Raw genomic sequence first — 11,877 nt, 5'->3', positions numbered from 1 at the left:
GTTGGTATGTTGCCCAAGTGTTTTTAAGTCCAAATGACTTCTTTCGGTAGCAGAACGTGAATCAGTGTGGAATGCTGTCTTTTTCTTGTCTTCCCTGAGCATTTGGACTTGGTGATAACCTTTGTAAGCGTCGAGGAAGCATTTAAGCTGGAAGTATTCCAAAGATTCAACCTTTTGGTTTATCTTCAAGAAGGGGGTAATGATATTTTGGGCAGGCGTTGTTTAGATCGGAGTAATTAATGCACATTCGCCATGTCCCATCATGTTTGTTTACCATTATGGGGTTAGCTATCCAGGTGGGAAAAATTGCTTCCCAGAGAATGCCTGCGCATACCAGCTTTGCTTTGCTCCTGTCACCCAATGGCCCCCTCTTTTTTTGTTTGATTGGGACGCTTCCCGGTAAAAATTTTAGGCTATGTTCGATGACCTTGCGTTCTACCCTTGTCATGTCTGCAAGTTGCCAAGAGAATACGTTGGAGAATTACTTTAGGAGTGCGATTAGCCTCATACGCGTGTTGAACTTAACGGTACCGTAGATGGTTGATGGTATGGCCTACAATTGGAAAAGCATCGACTGCCCAAGCAATATGTGTAACATCTCAAAAATCACAACAAATTTAAACTTTTCAAAACGACCCATTTACTAAAAAGAAGTGTTTACATAATCGTTGTTTTCCAAAACATTATTCAAAAACAGATTCTCCCAAGATCCAATCAACATAAACCAAGGATGTGTACAGTCTCGCCTTTGCCTTGCCACAGTCCTCTGAAGTACTTGAATAAAAACTAAAACTGTAAGCCAACGCTTAGTGAGTTTCCTCCAAAGTACCACCACACAAACATATAATCAAACAGATAACGAGTCCACAGCCTCCTGGTTGGATTACACCTGGCCCACAACCTTACCGTTGGAATGCCCCGGCCCACAACCTTACGGTTGGAATGCCAAATACAAAATGGGTCCACAACCTCTTGGTTGGATTACCCCTGGCTCACAACCTTCCGGTTGGAATGCCCCGACCCACAACCTTATGGTTGGAATGCCCCGGGCTGTTGACTTACAGCACAAAGCAGTACAGTCTCAACCCTACGATACCATGTCGACATGCACATCACAAATAACATATATCCAACAACAGATAATCATATAACTTGTTATCAGACTAGCAGAAAAATCTATAGATTACTACTGTATAGAAACATCCTAAATACCAGGATACATAACCAAAGGGGCCGACATTGGTGCCGTCGACCCACAAGAACAGTGAGGAAATTCACCTAAACCACTCGATAAAAGCCTAACAGCTACCTCAACATCAGAACAACGAATCTTAACTTCCTAAAATCAAACCGAGACCAATCCTTAGTTAAATACTCAATTCTACCGAAGTTTAACCAAAAGTCAAAATGGTCAAAAAGTCAACGGTCAAAGTCAACATCAACATTTCCATCAGTTGACACTCATATCGTGACCAGTCCTTGATCACGTCGTGAGAATGCACTCGGCCGTATTCAACTCAACTCGCTTCAACTCTGTCAACTCGGTCTAGGATAACCCACTCAGCAAACCTCACGATGTAAACCTTCCTTGGTCACATCGTGAGCTCAGTCAGTCGAAACAATCACGGAAAAAAATCACTCTCACGTCATAACACTCCTTGTGTCACGTTGTGAGCCACGTCTGATGCTAAATCCTAATATCTTGAGTCCTTACTCCATTATGTCATCCATTCCAACTTTCCAGAGGGCTTTCATACACCAAAAGCAACATAAAAATCTTTGCTTTATGGACATGCATGTCTAACGCATGTCTTCATCTTGATTAGATCAAAATGGTGAAAATAAGATCCAAATCTCATGCATGGGACCAAAACTCAACCAAATTAAAGATCTAGGACACCAAAACTCAAAGGGGCCTCATGGATCCATAAAGTTGCCATCTTTATGGAATCCAACCACTCAAACCACCTCCAACATGAAGAAAAAGGCATAAAAGTCTAGATGTAGAAGAATAACACATAAAGGTTGGAACTTGAGGACTTACCATGGTCCAAGGTATGATCTTTAAGGCGGTGAGGGAACTTGCTTTCTAGATTTAAGCACCAAGAACATCTTTTTCTCCTTCAAAGAACCAAAATCTTCATAAATGGATGGAAGAGGAGAGGGGAGGCTCAAAATGGTGAAAGAGAGGCTAGGGTTTCTCTCAAGATGATCTAGATATGATGAAGGCTCATAAAATGCCCTAAAAACACGGAACCAACCCTTATATATGTTAAAAACGCTAAAACTCATGGGCTTGGGTTGCACAGTTCTCATGTTGTGAGCTCCTAGTGCTCACGTCGTGAGCACAGTTTAAATCAACATTTTTGTTTAATCGCTTCTCACGTCATGAGCTCTCACTGCTCACGTCGTGAACTCAGTTTCCCCTCAAATCCGTGCCAACTTCGAACAATCATAACTTCTTCGTTTCAACTTCATTTTCGGCGATATTTATATCCATGAAAAGGTATTGACGAGCCCCACATTTATATCTCGTTAATTTTGGCTTAAAACATGTCGAACTAAAAATCGTAATTCGTGAAAGAAGTCTGAAACATCACTTTTCCCATTTTACCCTTTGGCTCCAAGACACAAATCAAAGCTTTAATCACTTATCCAATATTATCATCATCCAACAAGGTTTGAACCCCATTCCCTTGAAGCCCAGGACCTTTACTTGATCCATTTATTAACCACAATCTCGAAATAAGAAACTCCTCGATACAGGATGCTACAATATGATTTGTTCCGCTGGGAAGCGTATTACTGAGAACTCGATCGTTTGTGTGGTGCTTTCCTTCTCGTCATGGTTAACCAGCATGAAGGGGAGGTGTATGGTGCCCAATGGCCATACATTGTGCCCCGTGAAACCGACTAAAGGGCCTCATGCCTACTGTTTCAAGTCCTCCTTCCAGGAACTCGACAACTGCTGGAAGCAATGCTCGTAGAGGATGTCGGTGCTACTGTAAGTATCTATGTAAACACGATGGATGTGCTTTTGGCATATACAGGCAGTAATTAAAAACGAATCCTTGGGATTCCAGTAGCGTGGCCTTAGGTCCTCTAATGAGAAGCTAATGTTAAAGAGGTTTCTAGATAGTATCATCGATCTCGCGCCGCTCGTACCTCTTGTACGGTATCTTGATGGCAAGGATCTTGTTTTTAGGATCTTGGTGTGTGCTACTGTCCTTTGGGACCCCGACATTCCCATTAGCATTATCGAATTTGGGCCTCAAGTTATTTCCGATGTCAAAGATGTTGCTTGCTAGCTACAGTCCAACAATATGCGCCTGAGGAAAGGTTTCTTGAGGTTGGTTTATGTGGGATTTGAGCTCTGGTGGCTGCTTCACAGAAAGCGCTATGTGTGGCAAGTATACCACCGGAGACAAATGATAACTTGACTTTGAGAATTGTGTAGATGATAGTATGGTCCATGGGAACCAGGTGTTCGTCCCTTTTTCTACGGTAGCGGTTGCGGCCGAGAAACTACCGGTTGTTATTGCTGAGTTGACAGATGTAACTGTTGAGTCAGTGGGCATGAATGAAAGACCATTGGTTACAACGACTCAGTCCCTGTCGACTGGGGCTTTGCAGTCGTGGTTGCAACCGAATGCTCTATTTTGACGGGTGACGGTCGCCATAAGGCGGATTGGTGCCGCTGCAGTTCCTGTTATTGGACTTGGCGTCAGTATTGCTGTCATATGGGTGGAGGCTTGTCCATCTGAGGCAGATGGTTGTGTGCGATCGAGCGGCGACATTGATCTTAGTGGGCTCGTTTATCCCCCGACGGATGCTGCAGGTGCCTTTCCCGTCATAACCACAGTCAAGGGTCGTTTTAAGGTTGTGTAACTCTAAGTACATGCTCGGATGGCGCCAAAAGTTGAGATATGTCTTCGATATTAACACCGTCTATGGTGGTTTTTGTCTGAGTTAAGCCTGATAATCGCAGCAAAGAAAGGGCCGACGTTAGTTGTCGTTCGGGAGGAGGTCCTGGAACGAGACTTCGACGGTCTAGTCAGTAATTGAATGAGAGAATTAGGGTTTTTCTTGAGATAGAGAAAGAGGCGATCCCCTCTTCTAGAGAAGTAGGATCTCTTTTTATATCTATCGTCGGGGGAGCAGGTCACCGATAGTACCTTTTTCTTGTCTAGGCCGGTGGGAAGTGGAGACTGAAAGATCTAGTATGCCCAAGATTCATTATAGAATGATATTGCTAATAATATATGATCCTATAGGGTCACACCATATAGCAAGTTACCTTTAATTGATTATTTATTAGTATAATTTGATTATTAAGAAATATATCAACACTTGTATTTAATTGGAAAATTAGTATTTCATGGAAATAATATTTTACTAATTGGGAATTTATTATTTGTGGAAATAATATTTATTGGAGAAATAACAACTTATGAAATATATATCATAAAGTATGATTATTTATAAGTTATATTTATATATATCTTAATAAACTAGTTACAAATTATATAAAAGGTAGTTTTATATATAAAATAAGATATTTATATATGACTAGTTATATATATATATATATATATATATATATATATATATATATATATATATATGTTGGGAATTCTTTACAAAAATGATTGATTTTTATAAAGATAACATGTATGTGTATATAAACTAGCCATGAGATAACTTTTGTCTTCTTTTGTGCATGCGTTTCTCGAAAATATGAAGGAAACCAAGCTTGGTCTACTTTTGAATTGTTTAATAGTGCATACCATGTTTGGAAGAGTGTTATCCATGCTTTTGCTTTATGGTCTCCCTTTGCCTTTTGGCCATTATATAAGAGAGGGCGTGGAAGGATAAATTAGAGTTCTTGGAAGCCTCTTTCTTCTTCTTCTTTAGAGCAAAAATCCGAGAGCTTCTTGCTCTCTATGGGGCTGCCAAAATTTCGAGCTTCATTCTCTCCCTTCTCCTCCATTCTCTTGAATTTTGATGTTTAAATAAAGTCCCTTCGTTGCTTCACCTTTGAACATATATTTGGTATATATTTTAAAGGCTTATGAACAACAAATTACAAGTGAATACTAGCATGTTTTGATGGTTCTACTCTTTCTTGGTGGATACTTGTAGCGAAATCTTGTTTTAGAGTTTCATGCCACACTTCATCAACTTCCAACCTCCCAGGAGGATCAAAGTCTTCAAAGGTTGTTATGCTTTCCCTTATATGGTTGTTTTAATCTTTCTAACTCTTGCAAAATGATCCTTGGTGGGTAACATAGTTTTAGTTTTATTCAACATTTTTTAAAGCTTCCGTTGTTAATTTTACCGGCTGTGAAACCGGATTTTTGAATAAAAAACCCAACAATTAGTATAAGAGACATTTTTGCAAGATTAGTTAGATTATTTCTTTAGTTGATGAAATCTTTGTTTTTGGAAAACATGGATGGTTTTCTCCATGCAATAAAAATTCATACATATTTTCTGTGACAACTTTAAAATGTTTATAATTGTTATTTTTGACCAAAAGTTTACATGCATCTTTTTGCTCGTAAAAGTTGTCTTAGAAAAACAAAGAGTTGTTTTATATAATTTTTAGTGTGTGTGTATATATATATATATATATATATATATATATATATATATATATATATATATATATATGATGTGCATAAACTAGCCATGGACCTTTGTGTTGTTGCACGTGTTGATTTATTTAAAATGGTTGTAACTATTTATTTATTCATATCGTATGTAATAATTAAATAGATAATTTTCTTTTATTAATTTTTATAAGTAATAGATTAGTTTTAGAAATAGTTTATTTTTATAAAAATGTAACAAGAATGAAGATGGTGGCCATTTTGAAGATTAAAAGTTTATAAACTTGATTTTATTAAAGTTTCTCAAACTTTATAAAATTATTTTTTATAAACTTGCTACAAGGTGTTGAAGCAAGTGGGAGACATGAAGACTTTACATGATAAATGTCCCTTATGTCCCTTTAGGAATGGGCTTGATAATTTTGTGATGTCTCACAAAATTATTACTAGTTAATGGCTTGGTTTATGCACATATGTTATAATTGTTATGCATGCTTGTGTTGTTTTATGTTTATGTTATTATTATTATGTTAAGGTTGATAAATTAGTTTTTCAAATGAAAAATAATATTTTAGCATAAATAAACATCACAAGGAGTTTGTTTTTAATGAAATATACCTTTTAACATAAGATGCTAAAAAAATAGTTTTAACAATAAAACAAACTTTATCGTTAAAACTAGTAACCGGTAAAATTTCGGGATTAAAATTGTATAAGTTTAAAATTGAGATTTGTAAACTTATCAAACTCCAAAGCTTATAATAGAAAGTTTTATTAAAAGGTTTATAAATGTTTTAAAGCGCTCAAACATCGACTTAATACTAGCTATTAAAATTTGATCGCGTCAATTTTATAAAACCGGGTTTTATAAAAGGAACATGTTTAAAATGCGATTTTTTTCATAAAATAAGATTTAAAAAAAAGGTATACCATGGTTTATTGAATGCATGCAATAACCATGATATAACATGTTTTTTAAACTAGAATTATAAAAATATCAAAGACCCCTTACAAACCTCAAATCTATGCAATCCTTTTTAAAGAACAGTCGCATGTCTCTTGTATGTACTGGTGGGATAAAGGATACCTAACAGCTTGGTGTTATCTTTTGATGGCCGGGGTGTTTTCGCGATTTCTATAACCAAGTTATAGGTCGATTACACATGTTTTCAAATTAGATGATTTGATCGGAAATCTCTTGTGATAAAGGATACCTAAGCAAGAGAGTTCCGAGGCATAGATGGGATAAAACATGTGTAATTAAATTTGTTATTTGTAATCCCATAAATCTAGGCATTATATGGTAAGATATAATTAATAATCGATATCTATCGGGTTGAATTCGGATGAATGTGACAAAGGATACCTAACCATTTATTTGTTTTGCAACTTGGATCCTAGACTTTGATAATTAATGTTTTTAGAAACTAAAAGGGTATTAATTATTAAAGATTAAATATTGAAAATACTAAATGAATTTTGGTAAAGTTTTGTAGATATATAATCCACTCTCATAACCATGAATTGTCATTTCTCTTTAAATGACTTAATGAAACAGTAACATTCAATAGATACAAATTCAATGAATGGGTTCATGTCTTAAGAGATAATCTCGTGAGAGATGTGAAATTGTATACACTTAAAGGACCTAATCCTAAACAGATTGATTTGAGCAATAGACCTGAATATGATACCTAGTAAATGCATCACAGTGATGCTCAAGATGCTTCTAACATCATACTAGGAACAATTATTCATGACTTCTAGGAAGGTTTGTACAATTTATATATATATATATATATATATATATATATATATATATATATATATATATATATATATATATATATATATGATAACATAACAGGTTAAGAATATTCCAATAAATATAGTGATATTTTGTTGGAATAGTGCAACGCTAAAATAGTCACCTTGTGTGATCTAAAAGGCCCATGTTTTATGGAATAAACACCTTTAAGCCCAAGAAATCCAATAAGGCCCACATAGATGGATCTTGTTTCTTTTGTGAAGAAATTGGACACTAGTAGAGGAATTGCTCCTCTTATCTAGAAAGAAAGTCTGGAAGAGACTAGTAGTTCAGGTATCTACTGGATAGAACTCATACTTTTCGTGTAACACTCTAGTACTTGGTACTTAAATGTTAATCTAATATTTATAACTTGATTGCAAATATTTACAGAAGAGTAACTAGCTGAGCACAAGCAAGTTGTAACTACACTCTCGAAGTTTAGTTTATTATTTATGCTTAAAGCATAAATTGCTTGTAATATAAAACAATGTTTGTTTTGAAACAATGTATGTTTTAAATTTAGCATGTCTAAATATTTATGTCTCAGTTATTTAAATGTTTGATTATTTACTAGATCGTTTTTCATAACGATAATACCCATATTTTGAAATGGTTGACTTCTATTTCTGAGACTAGATCTCTTAATAGAATTACAAAGTAAATATCAACATTTTATAAATAAAATTAAGTTCTATATGCAATCACTTTTGACTTAAACTTGTTTTAAATCAAACTTATCCATGACATTGTTATCTTTATTGTATAAATGAAATCCAGATATTCAAACTTCAAGAAAGGGATATTTGAAGACAAATAATGTAGTTTATTTGACATATTTGAATCTTATTGATATATAAAAGATTCCTAATAATATTTTCACTAAAGTGTAGAGAAAATAATAATTAAGGAACTATACACTTTTGTGTATGACTTCCTTTCAAATGAATGTCTGAGATTAAGCACTAGATACCAAATCAACTTTATTAAGAACTATAGTATTTTTAAATATATTTTACGTGGTAAAGCATAATTGTGAAATCTTGTTAAAGGTTTCAGAAGGTTGAGATACAAACCAATAAAAAAACCATCTAAGGCTTTAATGATAATAAAGGATGAATTAAATGTTACTTGGTATGATCTACTTTATAATCGGTAGAAATATCCTCCTTTAACCTTTTTGGGATTATACTTCAATCACTATTAATTGTATCTAGAATACAAACACCAACTAATTACATAATTGTAGAATATTCTAAAAGGGCATTTAGATTATTATATACAAACCCACCAAGAATAAGTTCCTTTATTCCTCTGAAAGCTGAGTTAGCAGAAAGCAAGCTTCTAATGACAAAACAAGTTCGAGGAACATGGAAGTTGAAGTAGTTCAAGAACCATAGCCTGATGTAACAATTGTTGGCACTAGTTTTAACAAGAAATTTTTAAACATGAATTGTAGCTATTCATAAACACAAATTGTTCACAATAATGGTTGAAATCATCTATGACTTGAGAACTGTGGAATCTATCATTGATGAGTTCTTGATGGTTTCTAGTTAAACCATTAATTATCAAAATGTTATATTAGATCTTGGATCTGTCAAATGATTTACAGTCATGAACATTGAGATGTAATCCATGTTTAATAATCAAGTATGGGATTGATTAATCTTCCTCTCAATAGCAAGGCTAGAAGGAGTAAGAGATTCTTCTAGAAAGAATATATACATGGATATTGTTGGATTAGGTGTCTAAGCCCATAACTATAATTGCTATGTACTTGACCCGATGATAGCATGGTCCATTTGGGTTGCAACACTCTGGAACAATTTGATAGGATGGATATTTGAGGAAGAGGTTATTGTGATTTATTAATATATTATAAGTATAATATATTAATTGAGAAATCACATTATTTAATTAGTATTGGTCAAGAATTGATTTGGAATTAATTCAGTGATCAAAAGAGACTATTTAAAGTTATAGGGACTGATTAGGTAAATCAGTAATACTTGTAGTTGGACCGATGCCCCATGTTGATTAGAGTTGGACTAAACCTACATGAGAGTCCATGAAGGTTTAGCCCAAGAGGCCTATGAAATGTGAAGAGTCATCGAGCATTAGGGTTTGCATGGATGAAACCCTAGGCTATATAAGTAATCCCAAACACCCTAAAATCGGCCCCATACATGCTAAAGTAGAAGCTAGCCGATCTTGAGCTCCCAAACCTCTCTCTCAAGTTCATTCTCTTGTTCTTCGTTTGTTGTAAGACATTTGAGGCATCACACCTGAGGTTCTTTGATAGGATGGATATTTGAGGAAGAGGTTATTGTGATTTATTAATATATTATAAGTATAATATATTAATTGAGAAATCACATTATTTAATTAGTATTGGTCAAGAATTGATTTGGAATTAATTCAGTGATCAAAAGAGACTATTTAAAGTTATAGGGACTGATTAGGTAAATCAGTAATACTTGTAGTTGGACCGATGCCCCATGTTGATTAGAGTTGGACTAAACCTACATGAGAGTCCATGAAGGTTTAGCCCAAGAGGCCTATGAAATGTGAAGAGTCATCGAGCATTAGGGTTTGCATGGATGAAACCCTAGGCTATATAAGTAATCCCAAACACCCTAAAATCGGCCCCATACATGCTAAAGTAGAAGCTAGCCAATCTTGAGCTCCCAAACCTCTCTCTCAAGTTCATTCTCTTGTTCTTCGTTTGTTGTAAGACATTTGAGGCATCACACTTGAGGTTCTAGCCTCCTAAAGGTTAAATACAAGCAAGCTACTACACAAGGTAATATTCAAACTATTTTTATGATTCAAATGTTACCTTGCATGCTAGTTTAGGATTTATGATTTGGAAAAACAATGTTGCATGTATAATTAGAGAAAACTTAGATCCAAAGCATTAGGGTTGTATGTGCACCATAGGAATGTTAGAGTACATAAAACCCATCAGTGGTATCAGAGCCGCGACTGTTTTCTATTATATTGATGCAAATGTTTGATTTTCAATGTTGGAAAAATGACATTTCTGGCCACTGCCTGATGAACTCGACGAGTCCATAGATGGACTCAAAGAGTTGGATGGTTTTTGTCTTGAACTCGACGAGTCCATAATGGGACTCGACGAGTTGGATCATCAGATGGCAGGATTTTCGAGTTTTTGGCCTGTTTTGGATTAGGATCATTACCACAAACTGTTTTGGTTCATAAAATTTGATTTTACTAATATGATAATGTTTATCCCCATCCAAAAACATGAAGTTTGTCAAATTTTAAGATAATTATTTGATTTTGTGAAAAACTAATTATTTGTAAAATTTGAAGTTATCTTGTAATCAAATTAGGTCAAATTGGTAAATGATGAGTTATATGATAATTGGATTAGTAAAATTTGATCTATATGTCTGTTGAAAAGTTCCATAACTTGTCCTTAAGTTATGGAATATGAAAAGTCCTTATTCATCAAACAATTAACTCTTTAAGTTATAGAATTCAAGAGGTCTTGAAACGTTTCATTACTTGTCCTCAAGTTTGGAATTTGAAAGGTCTCATTCATGGAACTTAAAAATCCATAAGTTATGGAAATCAAAAGTTTTTTACAAGTTACAAAACTTGCCCTCAAGTTTTGGAACTTAAAGAGTCTCATTTATGAAACTTTAATTCCAAACCCTAGAATTTTAAAAGTTTAAAATCCAATTTTTATACTATTATAATATTAACGTTTAATACTTATATATATATATATATATATATATATATATATATATATATATATATATATATATATAACAAGTCAGTCTTACCGTTAGTAGGCCTCATTCACGAAGCCGATTTATAAGGGGGGGGGGGGGTATAAGGACACTGCCTATAAAATGGTGGTTTAATGGGTGTCCACTCTCACTTTCCGCTTCCTTGATTGGTGGAGGGTCGTTAGCCGAACGGTTAGGATAGGACATTAATCTTCATTAATAAGTATAATGATATTATAAAGTAAGTAAACTCTTATAAATTCTCAATCTTAGTTACTTTAGGAAAAATGTGAAAATGGTGCTATTCCATGAAATTGCACTTTGCACCTTGTTAAATCGTTAGTGGAGCGTATGTGGTTAACTGGCACACTATTTTGGGACTGACAATGTGTGGCAAAGGGTAGCTTGATGTTAATCATGCATCAATGGAGCATGTGTGATTAACCGACACATTGATGAGGTGATTTGTAACATTGAGTGTACCAAGCTAATTTTCATGGTTATTCACACCTTGTTTGTGATCCTCGGTATCCCAGTCACAAACTTGAAGGGCATAATAGAGATTTAAACATGCCATTGAAAAGTTCAATGAATCTCAAAAGAATCTAGGAATTTCAATTCATTTAAAATTTAAATAATCAATTTTGTTTTTCATGGTGGAAATTGGTAAATCATCATTTACCTACCTTTA

This window comes from Lactuca virosa, chromosome 9 (genome assembly GCF_052849685.1).
Source record: "Lactuca virosa cultivar CGN04683 chromosome 9, Lactuca_virosa_CGN04683_v6, whole genome shotgun sequence".
Taxonomy (NCBI): domain Eukaryota; kingdom Viridiplantae; phylum Streptophyta; class Magnoliopsida; order Asterales; family Asteraceae; genus Lactuca; species Lactuca virosa.
The sequence above is the reverse complement of the archived record's forward strand: the minus strand, read 5'-3'. Positions refer to the sequence as shown.